The sequence below is a fragment of the Engystomops pustulosus genome, chromosome 6 (assembly GCF_040894005.1).
Source record: "Engystomops pustulosus chromosome 6, aEngPut4.maternal, whole genome shotgun sequence".
NCBI classification, from domain to species: domain Eukaryota; kingdom Metazoa; phylum Chordata; class Amphibia; order Anura; family Leptodactylidae; genus Engystomops; species Engystomops pustulosus.
In genome coordinates this window covers 77,096,973-77,116,512 of record NC_092416.1, presented here as the reverse complement: position 1 = coordinate 77,116,512, position 19,540 = coordinate 77,096,973, and the positions used below count along the sequence as shown (strand labels likewise).

Genomic DNA, 19,540 nt, shown 5'->3' with positions numbered 1-19,540 from the left:
TAAATAAAGTCCCTTGCACTTTTTAGCGTCTATACCTTATATTTCTGTTACTCATTAAAAGTCCCCAACATCCCCCTACTTACTCCTTAAAAAAGGTAGCTTCCTTACTATTGACACCTTCCAACTGATGCTGCCTGTACAGGAACTGTAAAAGAGTAAGCAAAATGGTCTGTATGCAGCAACACCATGGGAAATAAATGGATTAAGCCCCTTGGATGAGTGTGGAAGTTGGATGAGTGTGGAAGAGACACAGAATGCAGCTGCCTCCTCCTCCCCTCTCTGGGACTCACCACACGTTGCTGGCAGGAAGCCAGGTAATATGAATTAAACTTATATAAATCACTGAAATTATTCCGAAAAAAAGGTATTTTTAATATCATCATAGCATATAGCTTAGAATATTGCAGTGGTGGCGAACCTATGGCACGGGTGCCAGAGGCGGCACTCAGAGCCCTTTCTGTGGGCACCAAGGCCATTGCCCCAGCACACCAGACAGGACTCAAACAGGACACAGGACTGCTTCCAGCAGTCTCAAGCAACTTAAAAGATGCTGCTTTCATTCAGTCATATATTAATGCGATACTTACTTCGCTTCTTGGGACTGTAGGAAGAGGGAGAATGAGTAGACAGGGCTGAATTATCTTTGGAGGACCTTCAGCTGACCCTACAATTCTCTGTGTACAGACGGCCAATGGAAAGAAGCTAATATTATGCAAATTTTTCACCTTGTCCTTAGGAGGCCAATATGATCAAAAGATGTTGGAGAACAGGAGGCAATAAGTTACTGCTTTCATTTTTGGTTGGCACCCCACAATAAATAAGGAGGGTTTTGGGTTGCAGTTTGGGCACTCGGCCATTAAAAGGATCGCCATCACTGGCATATTGGAACCTGTCACCAGCTAAAAATGACAATCCTGGTGACAGGTTTGCTTTGAATGCACAACTTACCCCACAACTTAAATATCTGACAAAGGGTTATCTCTTCTTATCTACTTTTGACATGCTTTATCAACCAAACCAAGCTTGCCTGTAACCACACAGATTAGTAGTGACCAGTATAACCAATAAGCAGATATTATATAAACGGTTAATGATTAATACAACCCGCGGATGCTGGGTGTGATCTTGATCACTAAGTGAGACCTAGTTTTTCTGTCCGTCATAAGCAATTTTTCACTTTCAGTTGTGAATCCTGAAGGGAATAGTCTCTTCCCGTCTGTGATCTGGCAAAACAGCAGAGATGTGTCCAATACTAATGGTGTAATATATCTATAATGCATAAGTGTTTTCATTTTGTTACCTCTGGGATATTATCTCCATAATTTATCCCATAACATTACTATCAGACAGTGCAGAGATTACAGGTCACAATGTAGTGACCACAGATGGAACTTGGGACATTTCATTATCTGTAAAGGCCATAAAATTCTCTGAGATTATTTAACTGAGAACATAAGATCTAACATTGTGTCACTGATGTGGGGTGAAAACAAAGAGTCTGCATTGTCACTGTTATCTATATGTCCAAATGACATCCCGTTAACTCTCTGGTAGCATAACCACACATCTCACTGCCCACTGGTTCTGTTCGGCTGCAGAAATAGAGCTCTAGGATGATGAGAGTCACTGTGACTGCGGCCATGGGTGTTGCACTAGTTGCCTTTACTTACAGGTATTGTATTTTTATATTAAACCTGTAATATGCCGTCCAATGATAGAAGCTCAGGACATCATAATGAAAGGGTTAACCATGCTAGTGCTTTGCGGAAATAAAACAACAATGAGACGGTGAGCAGGACGGATAGATTGATTGTCTTAATTGTTTTAACTGCTTTGTGAATTATTTATGAATATATTATCTGTAATGATACTTAAAGCCGCCGGGAGAAGGAACAACAAAGCCTTGATATTTTCTTATCATTTGATCAAAGTATCCACAAAGCAGAGCTCAGCGCAACCTCTCTGCTTAATGAGCGCGTTCCAGTACAAAGTAACAAGAAAAGCGCAGCACTCCCCCATCTGACCCCGCCATGATCCTGTGTACGACGTGCTACACGGTAACATCACTCAACGCCAGCCCCAGGGCATCATGGGAACAGGCAATAACTGCAGACGAATTGGATAACACTGGGAAATTTACATTTTTTTTAACCAGTGATATTTTACTTATTGCAAAAAAACATGTGTTCACATATGAGTGCCAGGAAATACAGGCCGTCCTCGACTTAAGAACACCCAACTTACAGACAACCCCTAGTTACAAATGGACCTCTGGATGTTGGTTATTTGCTGTACTTTAGTCACAGGTTATAAAGATCATCTGTAACAGTTATCAAAGGTGTTTACAATTAAGATTTATTGTTGTCAAGGAAATATTATTCTTGAATGTGTAAGATTTGTTGAACTATTGGGCAATTACAAACTTTGTTGAAATATGTGGCATCCATTGAAGCGTCCAGGCCTCATTTACAACATCCTGGAGATCCTTACAACCTGATAAACTCTGACCTGCAGAATGTTCTGTGGTGACCTCAAAAGCCATTTGGTCACCTCTCCTCTGCACCTACCCCCACCCCTGCATCTAGGGATTTTGAAACAAATGACTGTTTAAATATTCCTGGACACTCCCCCCTCATTAACACTTTGCCCAATCGTGAGTGACCCTCTGGACTAATTAATGAATGGGAGGTTCTGAAACCTGAACCAAACTGAGAAGATATAAAACAATATGAAATCCAGGAAATGGTGTTCACATTTTGGGGGCTGCCTGACAAAGCTGAGTGTGTTCCTTATTTCTCCCACCTCCAGGGAATCAGGATTTACTTTAAGTTGTAAGTTTCTGTTATTTTTCTCCCTTTTTATTTTATAACAGTTTTGCCGTGTTGTGTGTCATTTTATTTTGTAACTCTTTTGAATATTATTTTTATGCACTGACCAACTTTTTGTAATTAAAGCTTTTCACTTTAATTGTGGTCCCTGTATGCTCTGCGAACTCATAGCCTTGTGAAGTGTGGTTAGCTGTGTGACTGCTAAAGTGCTGAGTGTGCATGTCTAGTGGTGTGACAAGGTGACTGCCTGAGAGGGAAGAGTTGATGTAGAGTGGGATACTTATTGGTCCCAGTATAAATGCAATAAGTGGTGGCAGCGGGTCTGGTGCTGGATCTGTATGAGGTGTGACTTATGCTCAATTTGTGTCCTGAGTGAAAGGTGAGTGCAAGCTTGAGTAGGCTAAATTAACCCGTACAGTTGCACCCCACGTCACGTGACGAGGCGGCGGCGTCCTCGTCGTGACAATTGTCCTGGTTCTTATACCAAGCCAAAAGTTTTAAAATCCAATTCTCACAGAGACCAAAACATTTTTTCTGGAGTTTCAATTATACAATATATAGTTCCGACTTACATACAAATTCAACTTAGGTTCTGTAGTTTCGTTTTTATCTTGTATGTAACCCGGGGACTGCCTGTAATCAAACTTATGCTAATATTTAACAAATCTGGACTTGGACTCAATACCGCATATACAATTCGCCCATTGAAGTGAATGGAGTGGAAATTTGTTAAAAATAGTAGTAATAGTCCTTTTGGGACCATTTTTCATGAATTTCATTTGTGAGATGACTCCCGTAGAAGTCCCTACTATAGGGGTGAAGAGAATCTGCACTCAATCCATGTCAAACCCAAAGTAAATTCACATATAGTACATGATTTTTCTTGGGATGTACTGAGGATTTTTCCTTTCCATGTGGGAAAACTGTAGAAAAATGTACAGCTTATACAGATTGTGTGCTTAAATGATTTCTTTTAGTCTGTGCATATTTATGTATGGTCCATGGTATTAGTCATTAATATGAGATTGGTGGTTGAGCAAAATTGCCTAAACTGGTGAAAAGTTTTGCCTAAAAACAACAGTATGCCTGGTGGAAACTGGCATTTACATGAACTATAATGTGCACCACTTTCTGGCATAAGCTATAGGGAATCTGTCAGGTTACAGGAGTCCCCTCATTGCTAAGCTCGAACAAGGTCGGTCACAGCTATATTGTGAATTGTCAGCAATATCTTTAAAGAATTTAGTAGCATGCTAAATAGTAGGGGCTTATTTACTAAGGGTCCGCGGATCGCACTTTCGCCAAATTTTTTCTCCTTTAAAATATTCATGAGCACTGTTAAAATGAAAGCTGAGCTGTGATTGCTTGCCATGGGCAACTAGAAATATTCAGATTTTTAGACAGCTTGATAAATCTGCCCCATAGAGTCGGCCATAACAACCTCCTGCGGCAGAGAGTTCCATAGTCTCACTGCTCTTACAGTAAAGAACCTCTGCCTATGGTGATGGTAGAATCACCTCTCCTTTAGGCGTAGAGGATGCCCCCTTGTCCTGGTCACAGGCCTAGGTATAAAAAGATCTTTGGAGAGATCCTTGTACTGTCCGTTCAGGTATTTGTACATTGTAATGAGGTCTCCGCTCAGTCATCTTTTTTCTAAACTGAATAATCCCATTTTTAATCTGTCAGTATATTCCAGTCCCCCTATTCTCCTTATAATCTTGGTTTATCTGTATGTAAGTCTGTATGGTCACCACACAGTGTACAGAGCCGTCTGCCTAGTCTGTGCTTAGTCCAATATGTAGCAGGTGCTGATTGCGGCTGTGCTATTCTATGATTAATGTACATAGACTGGAAAACCCCTCAAAAGGGCTGGCCACTTTATTTCATGTTTTTCTAGTAATGTGTGTTGGGCAGGATACTAGGTTATTTACTAATACATTTCTATTAAAATTTCTGCACTACTATGTAAGGTAAATCCCCCCTTCCTGTATCTTACCGTATTTTCCGGGCCATTAGGCGCACCGGAATAGAAGGCGCATTAGTCCGATGCGCCTTATATATGTAATAATTCCATATATAAGGCGCATCGGACTATAAGGCGCAGGGTCGGGGGCATGGCGGAGGTCCGGGGGAGGAGCGGAGACCCGACGGGACGAGACGCGACGCGACGCCGAGACGCGGAACGCGGGGAAGGTGAGCGGGGAAGGTGAGGGGGAGGTGGAGGATGGTAGCAGACCATACTTACATAGGTGCCCGCTACCGGAGACAGCAGATCTCCAGCGCGAACTGCAGACCGACGCGGCAGAAGTTGTTCGTGCCGCGTGGTCTGCAGTTCCCGCTGGAGATCTGCTGTCTCCGGTAGCGGGGACCTATGTAAGTATGGTCCGCTGCCCTCATATAGGGCGCACCGGACTATAAGGCGCACTTTGGATTTCCAAGGAAATCCAAGGCTTTTAATTGCGCCTTATAGTCCGGAAAATACGGTATTCAGAAATAAAAGCTTATCGTAAAATAAGGAGAGTAGCTGATGAGGTAAAATACATTTATAAACCGGGGGACTTTACTTTACACCATAAGAAAGCATTTCTGAACATTTAATGGATGCATAATCCATAAATTACCTAATATCCTCTACACTGCTAGCACCGATCCCGGGAGTTATTAGTCCATTGCCTCCGGCAGCATTAAAGGGCTTGGCTAAACCATCTTGGCTTAGATCGTTGCTCCCCGTGATGATCCGCTGCTACAACAGCCTCGGGTCACACATAGCCCCCAGGCTGTTTCTTTTTACATAGTGTATTGCAATGTGTGATTTGCATATTGTAATACATGAGGTGTAAAATCACCATATACTGCCATACTGTAGTGTGCCAGGATATGGTAGGATCAATCAGACAACCTAGGGTTCAAGTACTTTAGGGGGTGTGAAAAATAGTTAAAATTTTTTTTTAAAAAAGTTAAAAGAAAATTAAAGTATGGGCAGGGACTCTCAAAGCAGACACATTATGATTCCTCATAATTTTATGAGGGCTATGAGATGCTGAGTGCTGACAATGTAATTAGATTATAAGGGTCCAGGGTTTTTCTGCACTTTTTTAGCTTTTAACATTGTACTAGCATTTGACAAACGCAAAGGAGGGATTTTTTTCATGGACCTTGTTTTAACACGTAAATTGTAATAATTTCACATGCTTTAAATGTTTAAAATTTTGCACAGCAACCTGTTTTTTAAAAAGTCTGACATTTTTGCATGAAATTTTTTTTTATTTATTGGTTACTTCTAAGGGTGAGGTCACATGTAGCATTTTAAGTGTGCTTTAATTGCATTTTGAAACCTATTACAACAGCTGAGGAGAGGTGATTTGCCTAATTACATTACTGTTAACATTTTTGTTAACAAAACGCAATATAAATGCTATGTTAACACATGTGTTAACATCACATTTACTAGGCCTTTAGTAAATGCAAATGTTAACAGTAATGTAATTAGGCAAATCACCCCTCTTCAGCTGTTGTAATGTGTTTCAAAACGCAATCAAAACGCAACGTGTGACCGCAGCCTCATATGTCGTCATCTCCCTGGGGTGTGACTACAGGGCTTTAAAAATGCAGGACACAGCCTCAATCCCAAATTAATAGTAGCATCCACTCCTGTATATAACCCCCTCAAGTGCCTTGTGTCCATGTGGATGTGAGACATTTGCAGCAAAAAGTCTCAAAAAGAAGCCAAAATTTGCACCTGCTAGGATAGGCATGATCATACATAAGTTGCAAAAAAGAGCTGCCAAATGTCTCAAAAAATCAGCAAAGAAAAAAAAACTATTATACATGTCCCCCAATGACACTCTCAGCTCTGCTAACTCTCGAGTGTCAGCTCTGCTCCCTCACCTGAAATGAAACACAGAGTGAGATCTGCTATAAAGACTGGGGGCCCGATTTGCGTTTTCCTGACGTGTTGACCGAATATTTCCGATTTGCGACGATTTTCCCTGTATTGCCCCGGGTTTTTGGCGCACGCGATCGGATTGTGGCGCCGGCATACACGCAATGGAAATCGGGGGGCGTGGCCGTACGAAAACCCAACGGATTCGGAGAAACTGCTGCATTTTTTTAAAAAAGTGTCGCGGGACACGCACTTACCTTCACCAAGTATAGGATCGTGAACTCCGGCGGGCCTCGGCGGACTTCAGCGCAGCAGCGACACCTGGTAGACGTCGGAGGAACTGCCTTAGTGAATTGCCGGAAAACCCGAATCCACCGCAGAGAACGCGCCGCTGGCTCGCGAAGGGGCCGGGTAAGTAAATCTACCCCTATATCTCTCTGTAGCTTGTAGAGTAAGTCGCTGCACACTGCTGCTTGCTGGCAGGAAGTGCCTGTGTCTGAGCTGGTCTTGTAATGCAGGGAGAGGGGCAAGAGGTAAAGAGCACTGCACTGTGCAGATATTAGAATATATTCATGTGAAGAATCTGGCCATAGAGATAAGATTTATGGTCACATCCAGGAGACAACGAAAAATAAACACCAGGACTGATAGAGACAGGTTGGAAATGCTGTATTATTCTGAATATCTATTTAGGAATCTTGTCTTTGTGGGAATACTCCTTTAACCCCTTAACGCTGAAGCCACTTTTCACCTTCCTGACACGGCCTATTTTTTTAAATCTGCCCTGTGTCACTATGTGGTTATAACTTCGAAACGCTTTAACATATCCAAGTGATTTTGAAATTGTTTTCTCGTGACACATTGTACTTCATGTTAGTTACAAAATTTCGGTGGTATGTTTTGCATTTATTTATGAGAAAATGAGATATTTGGTGAAAATTTGGAAAAATTCTCAATTTTCGAAATTCAAAAAGTTCTACTTTTTCCACACATGAGTCATAACACCAGAAAACATAATAACTAACATTCACCAAATGTCTACTTTATACCTCCGTAGTTTTTTTTATACATACTATCATTTTTGTAAGCTGTTATGGGGCTTTGAACGTTAGGTGTGATTTTTCACATTTTCATAAAAAAAGCAAAATCCTGCTATTGAGGGACCTGCTCAGGTTTGAAGTCACTTTGAGAGGCCTAAATAAAAGTAAAACCCCATAAATTACCCCATTATAGAGACTACACCCCTCAATGTACGTAAAACAACTTTTATGAAGTTTGTTAACCCTTTAATTGGTTTACAGGGGTTAAAACAAAATCAGATGCAATTTAAAATTTATTTATTTTTTTTTACTAAATTAATGTGTTTTTCATAAAATGTACAAATTCTCAGTGGATAAAATACCAAAACGCTCCACAAAATTTTATACCCAATCTCTCCCGTGTATAGTAATACCCCATATGTGGTGGTAACCTGCTGTATGGGCACACGCCAGGGCATCGAAGGGGAGCTGCGCCATTCAGAGCAGATTATGCATTGTCACTTTTTATTGGCTATACAATCTTTATTTTTTTGGCAATTTGGACATATAAAGGCTTACTTTTTGCGACATGAGATGCACTGTACAAATACTTCATTTTAGTGGGTCTGTAGCTTTTTAATGAGATTTTATTAACTCTTTAATGTATGGAGGAAAAGAAAATTGTCAATTTTGGGTTCTTTTTTTTTTTATATAAAAATACTATAATATTTTTATTCTCTAGATCACTACGATTATGGTAATACCTCATCTATATAGTTTTTTATATATTTTACAGGAAAAAAACGAATATAAAGAAAATCTCATTTGTTTTTGCATCGCCATCTTTCCAGGATATAACAATTTTTTTGTTGACAGTGCTAGTTTAGGGCTTATTTTTTACGTGTTGAGTTGTCCTTTTCAGTGGTACCATTTTGGTGCACATAACTTTTTTTTGATCACTTTTTGGAACATTTTTGTGAAGGGATTTTATGAAAATGTACATTTTTGGCGAGTTTATCGCGTTTTGTTATTACGGCGTTCACCGTACGGGTCCAATAATGTTTCTGACTTATTGTACAGATTGTTACGGACGTGGCGATACCAAATATGTGGGGTAGTTTGGTCATTTTCAGGTTTTTTCACTTTATTAGATGTGTATAGGGAATGTTTGTGTTTAGGGGGACTTTAATTATTTTATTCAAAAGTGTGTTATTAGTGTTTTTTTACCTTTTTTTTCTTTACTTTTACAGGTTAGCTTGAACAAGTGATCCATTGATCACTTGTTCAAGCTATTCCTCACCTAATACATGCTCAGTGTGTCACAGCCGGGTCCTGCCAGAAGGCTCCCGGCAGGAGGATCGCGCAGCCCCGGGCATCGGAAGTCCCGGGGCTGCGATCGGAGCAGCGGACCCCCCCGGTAAGCGCCGCGGGGGGGGGTCTGATTCCAGCTAAATGCCCCTGACACGCCGCGGTCAGCACGACCGCGGCGTGTTAGGGGTTAACACCCGCGATCGGAGAAATCTCCGATCGCGGGTGCTAGAGGCAGGAGCCGGCGCCAGAAGCTTGACGTACTATTAATGCTTTTTGCGGGAACACACCTCCCGCCATGCAGTAATAGTACGTCAAATGTCGGGAAGGGGTTAAGGATGGAGATACATATAAAAAATTCACTGTGGGTTAGCTGATTTGGAATCCCCATTAACAGAAAAGTTGCACCTAACTACACATGCACCTAAGTAAAAAAAATAAATAAATGAACTATAAAAAATCCCAAAACATATGTTGCTTCATGCTGAGAGTTTAGAAACTTAGTGTTTCCACAACATAGAACATGCAGTTTGGACTGGTATCCTTACTTTCATTACTATTCAATACTATTCCTATTTAGACATTAGATATAGGAGACATGTAACCAGTCATAAGATAGATACACAATGTCCAAAGGAATTTGTTATAAAAAGGAACAATTATATAAACATATCACTTATAAAAAGAAGAAAAATTCAATAATGGCAAATTAGATTTTACTGCAATTTTTATCCCCAAGGCTGAATTGAGCCAGAGACAAACATCAACTATGTTTCTCGGTTGAAGAGTTTCCTCTTGTAGTTTCCTCGTCTCTGTATAAAGTGCAGTATATCCAATAGATGATAATTACCATATTACAAATGAAAAAGCTACAGAAATAATATGGTGTGTGTGGCTTATGGTTACCAGTAATGGCCACTATGTCAGTCCTGGGAGGTGCAGTTACCTAACATACCACAGAATGGCACATCTTTGGCTACATGCACACTGCCGTGTGGCCGCCGCCGTAGCATGGCGGGCACACGGCAGCGCTGGGAGAGGAGGAGGAGGTGAGCGCCACTCACCCCGCCCCTCTCCATAGGAACACATGTGCGGACCATGGCGCCAGCGCTGCCCGATTCACTGACTAGGCACCAAGCTACATCGGAGCATCAGGTCCAGGTGCACTAGAGTGCTGGAACCTGGCTGCACACAGCACCTGTTCCTGGATGCCGAAATGTAAGTCCTGGTGCCAGGGGGACCTGAAGCCACCCATGGAAAAAAAAGAGAAGGTCCCCTGGTGCCTCCACCCCCCCCCCCCTCACTCCTCGAGCTACTGTCCCTGTAACCTCTGCCCAATAGTACCTACCACAGCTAATGTAACATGCTTAACCCCGGTGTATCAGTGCTGGACATAAGGGAATATGCTATATCCAGAGGCCCAGGGCAGCTTAATTCGCCAACACATGTCGCCACTGTGGCAACGGACAGTGCCCCCCTCGTCCAATGCTGGTCTCACAGATACACTAAAATGAATGTCAAGTAAGCTGTAAGTTACCAGTAGTATTGTATTACAATCATGTTTGTATTTTGTATATATTAACCATGTAACTAAGACCATCAAAGAAAGCAGCAAATAAATGTAGTCTATTGTCATTCTGATGTAACATGTATGTAACTACCTGTACCCTCATCAGTATGTAACCAGATGCCTGAGTAGAAATGTGGCCAAAAAAAGCCTATTCCTGATGTGTTGCTTTATTCAGGCCACTAAATTTACAGACAAATCTCTAAACAGCTATTTTTCAGCCTTTTCTTGGTTGACATGGAGCTTCTGATAGTTAGTGTATTATAATCAATGTTTGTCCTCAGAAACGGAGCTCCATATGTGGCTCTGATCTTTAAGGAGAAGTGTGGGTGGATATAAGACCCCGGTTATTCATGTTGCTATTTTTCCTATTAGCACTCTGAGTTCCGGCATGTTATACATTAGATGTTGCCATAAATTGGATTTATCAAATGGTGAAAAAAAATCTGGCAAAAAGTTCAAAGCTGCAGAATCTGTAAAAAGCTAATTCCATACATCAAATCCCTGTTATCACCTCAGGGGAGGGGGTAATCCAGCTCCTGCCAGCACAGCAGAATTCCTGGAACATTGACTTTTCCAATCTGGGCTCCAGTGGGTCTTCCAGGTCTCAAGCTTTCAAGTACAATTTTTTTGGACAGGACACCAAGTTTTTGAAGGCCATGCCAGGATTAGTCTCCAGGAAGAGGGCACCAGGCTTGGAGTCTATGCATTTTATTTGGCTTGTTCCAGTCACTCAGTTCTGGGCTCTGTAGACAGCTTCTTTTGTTCTTCTTTTGTCAGTGCTGCTAATAAACATAGAGCAGATAAACTAGGGGAAGGCAACAGACCTTTACAGTAGGTATACCATGTGACCACCCCATGTCGACAATTTTACAGGCTTCCAACCATTTCATAAACAATATTAATACAAAAAAATTGACATTGTAATAATAACCTGCATGTTTCTCCAGTGCTCTGTATGTAGCCTGCAGTGTAAAGAATGTGGGGCGGGGGGTATTTTGTTTGGACGTTTTTATAACCCAATCGCAAAAACGATCATGACACCTTCGAATATCCTCTCCGGTATCTAGCACCCACATCTAAACAGTCAACACCTAAGCAACAAGAACATTTCTGCCATGTAGGAGAGGCTTTGTATGGAGCAATGTCTAGGTACAATCCACACTAATGCAGGAAGGAATTACCAAGAGCAACAAATCCTAATGCTGGTGTGACTTTTTATTAGTTCTTCCCACTGTTTATATGAAGTTATTATGTAGGGTTATGTTATTGGAGTTTCAGCTCTGATCAGTAGCTACTCTTTCTTGCAGAGTATTGATGACACAATATTTCATAATCTAAAAGTTTTATCTGTCTATGGTAGAAAGTTGTATTTATCTCTGTGAACAAATTCCACAAAAGAGCACCTCCTCGGGCAGCTATACTGTAGAGAGAAGTGGAGCATCTCCAGCAACAGGCAGGAAATCTACTGTCAAAATCAAGCCTGATAAACCAGGGGCACTCACTCTTACTCCAGGCACCGTGACTGGGGTCAACTTCTTATATTTGTTATCCATGGCCTCCTTCCTTCTAAAATCAACTTTTACAATTATGCTAATGAGCTCAAAGGACTTCTGGGAGTGTTTCCAGATCCATTCGTGCGGTAGCTTTACAGGCTGTTATTTTGTCTCACCCTCTCTCCTGCTCCCTCGGGACTTCTCCCCGTCCTTTGATGTAATCTCACTCCAGCAGAGAAAGTTTCAGAGCATGGTTTGGAGAGATCCTTACACATTGTAACAACTAGATCACGCAGAGAGAGTGACTGAGCCCAGGGATGGAAGAAGCCGCGGCCTGCCAGCAAGCAGACTGCAGATCGATCACAACGGAAGATAATCAATTGCATGCATGCAAGACACACATACAATTGATTACAATTACAATTGATTGTGTGACATCATATAGGGGCTCACTTACTAATGGTCCTGCGGCCTTTCCAACTTTCCTATCTGCGCTGCATTGCGCCGGGGATTGTGCCGCATGTGATATGATTTTGGCGCATCGCCGCTGGCTTGCTTGTGACACAAATCGGGGGGTGGGCCGTCAGACAACCCGATGGCTTTGGACTATGCGCGTGATTTAACATTTCAAATTGTGTCGCAAGACATGCACTTACATGCATCGAGAAGCAGAAGGTGAACTTTGGCGGACCTCAGCGGGGAAGCAATGGATGCAGGAAATTGGCCGCACGAGCTACGTGAATTTTGTCGGACCGTCCAGATCGGGGATCGCGACAGGACCGGGTAAGTAAATTTGTCCCATAGTCTGCACTGGCATTGCACATAAACTTATCTCTGCCTGTGCTATTGCACTGCTGGCTGACAACAGACAATTTATTAGTGAGGGGAGACTGCTGTGGGTCAATTTATTGAGTGAAATCCGCTGGCTGTTGTAAATTATCAATCAGTGAAAGCTGCTGCTAGACATTTTATTGAGTGGAGGCTGCTGCTGGAAATTTTATTGAGTGGAGGCTGCTGCTGGAAATTTTATTGAGTGGAGGCTGCTGCTGGAAATTTTATTAAGTTTTAGCTGCTGCTGGACTATTTATTGAGTGGAGGCTGCTGCTAGATATTTTATTGAGTGGAGGCTGCTGCTGGACATTTTATTGAGTGGAGGCTGCTGCTGGACATTTTATTTAGTGGATGCTGTGGTATATTTTGGTGTAGAATATATATGTGTATTTTAAAGTATAATGTGTAGGATGGGGGTGGCAGCGCGACTGTCGGTATATTGTGGGCCCAATCCAAAGTTTGCATTGGGGTACACTGGTATCTTGTTATGCCACTGCATGTATATTCCATTTTTTCATGTAGTGTGTTGTCTTTGTATGGCTGAATATAGACAGGTCAGGTCAAATAGTTTCAAGTAGTTTTTGTTTTTTTCCACAATGCAATATGACAGTCTGAATGTACGATAAGGTGTATTGTAACGTATGTCTTTTTGCTGTCACTTATATGTCATGTTATCACGGATAATTGTAAATCACAGAAAGGGGAGGACAGTTAAGGGCTGTACTGGGGGGTCACGAACACTATTCCATTTGTATGGAAATGGAAAATCTATGTTTCTTTGCAGATCTAAAGTCACCAAGGGGTTAAATTAAAGAGTATTAGTAAAGTTCGGATTATAATGATTATAATTGCTTTTATCTTCACTTTAATTAATTATTCTTCCATCAAGGGCAACTCAAGGTCAATTTCTTTAGGATTTTAATTAGTGCGTCTGTCTCCAGTGTGAGGAGAGTTCACGGGTAATTATTGTGTTTTTTTTCCACTTGTTTTCATTAATTGTTGTTGTTTAGGATTTTCTCTAATTAACGTCTAAGATTCTTCGTGTTTTCACAGATTCTCTGCTCTGCCTTTCTGTCCTTAATCCCCAGAGTTTCCTCATCTGCAAATCGGATGAGAGACTGGGAAGCCTAGCGTTCCTTATCAGGAGGATCGCAGTGCGGCCTCCATGACAAGCGCTGCTCATTCCTCAGCCCGGGGCCACGTCTGTCATTTATTCATCTCGTCTACAAATCATATCTGACTACATGAAACAAATAAAGCAATTACAGTGTAGCCGAGAACTGTCTGTAAAACACAATGCAAGCAAAGCCACCCCAGAACAGCGAGATTGAGAGCGAGCCCACCAGGAATCTCAGATATAGCAGGGCTCAGCTTGTCACATTACTCATTTTATGGTGACATCACTGTTTATTGTCTGCACTGATACATAGCGCCAAACCCCGCTATATCATGTCCACTAAAATTATCAGGCAAAACCTTAAAAAAAAACTATACCCTTATCAAAGAATACTGACATCTTTACTAATAAGTGATAAGACCCTCATTTAGCGCCAATAGCTTATATTTGGAACGCAGACCGGGTTCACTGACGCTCTGTGAATGGCAGTACACTTGACTCACATAGTAGTCAGAGACTAATACAGAGGGGGCTTGTAGCAACTCGTAACTATTCTCCTCCCTTCAGTCCACAACTTTTTACTCCTACCAAACATGACTTACTGTTTCATAACTATCCACACTTAACCTTTCGCCAATGCCCTTTTTCATTTTTTGCTATTTTTTGATACCCTTCTAAAGGTTTTTTTTTTTCTTTTTCTGTGTCTGTAGCTTTATAAGGGCTTGTTTTCTGTGTAACACATTGTACTTGCTATTGGTGCTTTTTAAATTTCCGTATTGTGTACTGGTAAGCTGGAAAAATTAATAATGCAGTGAGCTTGATGAATAAAACGCTTTTGTGCCATTTTCTTGTGGGCCCGCTTTTTTACAGATTTTACTGTGCGCTCCTAATGTCACCTCCACTTTATTCTTTGGGTCAGTGCGATTTTAAAATGATACCTAATTTATAAAGGTTGTATTAGGTTTTAATAGGTTAAAAAAAATCTTCATTTTATCATTCTGACCCTAATAACTTTTTCATACTTTGGCGTATAAGGTGTTATTTTGAAGACGTATTGGCATTTACATTACTACTATTTGTGGTACTCTATGACCTTTTGATCACTTTTTATTTCAATTTCTAAGTGTTTTGAATATTTGGACACTATTTCCATTAGGGGGATTCCCCGCCAGGAATAGCTGTTTTTAAGTATTGATAGATCAGGACTGTTTGGACACAGTGATAACTTACAGTATATGTTTATGATTTTTTTATTGTTTATTTTTAAATCGGTTTTGGCAAACGTGGGATGAATACAAATTTTTTTTAATTATTTTCTTTTACTTCTTTTATTTTATTTTATTTTACTATTTGTTAGACCACCTATGGTACTTTAACCCTATGTGGGCTGATCGTTCCTAGTATATGCTGCAATACAGCTGTATTGCAGTATATGATGTATTTACTGATGATCTTTTACAGGTATCGATGATCACAGCGAAGATGGTGGCATTGCAGGTGGCATGTAAAGGGTTAAAATCCACAATTGGTGCCACAGTGATAGAGGGTGTTAATGTTGAGTATTTGCTGCAATATGCCCCAGTCTGTGAGCCCCCTCCATACTGAGTCTGCGGGCCCAGCTTGTGAGCCCTCTCCATACAGCCCTTGCTGCAAGACAACATAGTATTACATGGGTAAAGGGTTAATTAAACATGATCCCACTGTGAATACACTGTGCTCCTAATAGATATTAAAGTAGATCTACCATAAAATCATTCATGGATAAACCAGGAACACTTACTTAGATCCAGGCCCTGTGACTGTAATCATCATGTATTTGTAATCCATTTCCTCCTTCCTTCTAAATCATCAATGAGAAGAAAAACGGATGAGAGGCGCCAATCCAGTAGGTAGATTTAGGATTTTTATTGGTAAAAAACAGGGGTAGTGTAAAAGCCAAAGGTTACGCATTTCGAGGATGGACCTCCCTCTTCTTCAGATCCAGGCAACTGAGAGTGTCCTTCCTTTTAAAATCAACTTTAAAATTATGCTATTGAGCCTGAAGGGCTCCTGGGGATGTTACCAGAACCCCTCTGTGCTGCAGCTTCATAAGCTGTTATACTGGGCATTGGCACTTTCCCCTCCTACTGTGGCCTGAAACTTTCTGTGTTGAGAAAGCAGTGGGGATACAGTCTGTGAAGCTGCAGCATGGAGGAGCTCTTGTAAGTGGAACTGCTAGGTAAAAAGATCAGGGGCCCATGTGTAAGACATTACTGAGTGTGGACTGCAAGGAAACTGCTTAAGGGGGATATCATGTATTGGGGCTGTGTGTGACATTGTTTACTGGGCTCTGTGTTGGACATTACTTATTAAGTGTAGGGGCACTATTCAGTTTGGGGCTATGCTGGGGCACCAGCTGTTATATGTCTAACCTTCAACCATAAATCTTCAGTTTTTTCTTGCAATATGCAAAACATGAATCTACCTTTCGATTCTACCTCTGTGACTTATCTAGGCAGTGGGCATTTGTAAAGACAGCCCCATCCATCAGTGTTTCATAACCTGACAATTCTCATTTTTAAAACTCCTTTTTAAAGGGAACCTGTCACCAGGGACCTAATTTTCACTAAAGACAGATAAAAAGCCCATGTAAAAGCCCATGACACCTGCAGTGCACAAATGCCTCTCTGCCTTTTCTAAGCATTTGCATTACAATATAATTATGTGTTATAACTTACTCTTGCATCCTGACAAAATCCTGGGGTAGTCACAGGGGTTGGGCTTTGGTTTGGATGCATTTCAAAAAACAACGTGTGACTTGTATGTGCTGCAGGCTGCCTCCATCTGACCTCTGTGAAGGACTTGGATGAGGAGCTTTACAGGAGCACAAAGGTGGGGGCCAAGCTCTGAGGAGTGAGTAACACAGACAAAGCACATGTTGTTTTTTGAAATGCATCCAAACAAAAGTCCAGCCCCTGTGACTACCCCAGGATTTTGTCAGGGTGCAATGACTGTATATTGTAATGCAAATGCTTAGAAAAGGCAGAGAGGCAGATGTGCACTGCAGGTGTGAAGGGCTTCTGCAACCTGTCTTTAGTGAAAATGAGGTCCCTGGTGACAGGTTCCCTTTAACTTCAAAGTTTGCTCTGCTACATGTGAATTTATATACACCCTAACAATACATTTCCACATTTCTAGGTGAGAAAAACAAGAGCCTCCTTTAAGATTATTTCAATATGCGGAGTTCAGTGAGATTGTGTGACCGGTGCACTTTATTCTCATTTATGATTGTTTTGGGTCATCACATTCCATCCTACCCCATTGATACGAAGTCTGAATACAGTCCACAGTTTTCTTGACGGTTCATCTTCAAGTTTTTGCTGCTTTTATGTGTAATATAACTTTGGCGGGGGATGATAGATGAATGATACAATGTATCTCTGGTGTAAAGCAGTAATCATCCTTTATTGCTTCCTGGATGTAATAATCATTCTCAGATTCATCAATACATAAAATGTGATGAGCGCCAATTCCACCTGCCTTTTACACCGGGACCAGGGTTGGTTAAGTGCAATTTGCTTTTAGGGGAGAGTTGAAGGAAATGCATTGTGTAAGATTTTATATTTATTATTTATTTGGTAATGGAAAGCTTCAGGCTGAGATTTCACCAGCGCTTACTATTTAGCATATTTATTTGAAAGTTAATATTTTTCTTTGACTGTGAATCAGAGTTAATGTTCCTGTAACAGCGGCACTGTATGACAGTGCGAGGGGTGTGTACAAGTAGATTCAGGGCCCAGTAATCAGAGAATGTAACCAGCAGTGAATGAATAGGAAAAACCACATTGGTTACAAAGATGGAATGGATATTACAAGAAAATTGATTTAAAGGGAACCTGTCACCAGGGACCTGTCAGACAGGTTACAGAAGCCCATTACAGCTGCATTGCATGGATGCCTTTTCTGCTTTCTCTAAGAATTTTTAATAACATAATTGTGTGTTATAACTTACCCTTACCCTGACAGTTTCCTCTGTGTAGTCCCAGGGTTTGGGCTTTGGTTTGTATGCATTTCGAAAAACAACACATGACTTGTCTGTGCTCCAGACTCCTCAGCTCTCAACCCCCACCTTTGTGCTCCTGTACAGCACCTCCCACCTACTCCTTTACAGCCTGGTGACATCAGTTGGGGAGAGAGGAGCACTGAAGGAGCAGGAGGGAGGAGCTGTACAGGAGCACAAAGGTGGGGGCTAAGAGCTGAGCAGTTTGCAGCACAGACAAGTCACATGTTGTTTTTTGAGATGCATCCAAACCAAAGCCCAACCCCTGGGACTACACAGAAGATTCTGTCAGGGTGCAAGGTAAGTTATAATACACAATTATATTGTAATGCAAATGCTTAGAGAAAGCAAAAAGACAGATGTGCTATGCAGGTATAAAGGGCTTCTACAACCTTTCTTTAGTGAAAATGAGATTCCTGGTGACCGGTTCCCTTTAAAGCTGCATTCAAGGCTCCTCCTATGCAATCATGCCCCTCCTCCATCTTTTCCTCTCTCCATATTGTAAAAATAAAAAGATTTTTACATCTTCTGTGTTTAGGATCTTTTTCTGGTTTTAGAAAGATAGTACCTTCAATTATGCAGAAACTGGACTTATCCATCCTTACCCATCATGATAAACTTACCTCTGAAAGTGTCCTCCAGGCTCTGCCACCAAGTCTTTAATAGCAGATACTTTCATTCCTGTGAATAGCAGTAAAGAATGTCCTTTGATCAAACTAATATTTCCTGTACATCCCAAAAATGTTTAATTGGAATGAAGTTTGTAAGAATTTAAATGCCAAGTTAACATTGTAAACTCTAAAAACCCTAAATATGAAATGGAACCTATGTGCAATTCCTGTTGCAGAAGGACCTATGATGACATTATCACTGATCCTTCAATAACATCTTCATCTCTCTCATCTGCTTAGTAGAGACATGGGTCAGGAAGTAAGAGTTCTCTTCATGGAGACCGCCGTATAGACGTGTGGAGTCTTATAGACATAGCTGCTGTGACTCACTACTACCTCACTTTTTCCCCCTTTAGCAACTAGTTTATATGTAATCTGAAACCTCAATGACCTTCTGTTCAATTACCTTCTTGCTAGGGGCATCAATTTTTAGGATTGGCTGTTGGGCCATTTGGCTGCCAATCCGGCAATATGTCAGGCAGCTGAACCTGAACACCAAACACGACCATTGGGTCTGTTCATCACTAATAAAGAAATATTCCAAAGTTTTTTAGTTAGATATATTATTCATTTATGCTAAAGTTTTTGAAAAGTTATTGGTTTTAACTTATCAATTCATCATTTAATTTAGTTCAACAGGGGCAAGTCCTCTTAGGCCCTAGCTCCTGACACAGGAGCAGTTTTTTACCACCAGCTTTCACTAGAGAGCACAGATCTGTAAGTGACCAGAGAGACAGTGTGTAGCACACCTTCAGTGCTACACATAGAACTACCACCCAGG

The 19,540-nt window shown here is 41.2% G+C and overlaps 1 protein-coding gene and 1 long non-coding RNA gene across 4 annotated transcripts in view; one reads left to right on the top strand and one right to left on the bottom strand.

Annotated features, from left to right (window-relative positions):
• KIRREL3 (kirre like nephrin family adhesion molecule 3) overlaps window positions 1-19,540 on the top strand; it is a 535,939-nt gene that overhangs the window by 436,518 nt on the left and 79,881 nt on the right. The gene's annotated exons all lie outside the window — the stretch shown is intronic.
• Window positions 10,832-19,540, bottom strand: part of LOC140135334 (uncharacterized) — a 29,403-nt gene continuing 20,694 nt past the window's right edge. Inside the window, exons 2-3 of the long non-coding RNA XR_011856500.1 lie at window positions 18,712-18,769; window positions 10,832-11,387 (exon numbers count right to left, since the gene is read on the bottom strand). This is a non-coding gene — a long non-coding RNA (uncharacterized lncRNA). The remainder of the gene's footprint in view (window positions 11,388-18,711; window positions 18,770-19,540) is intronic.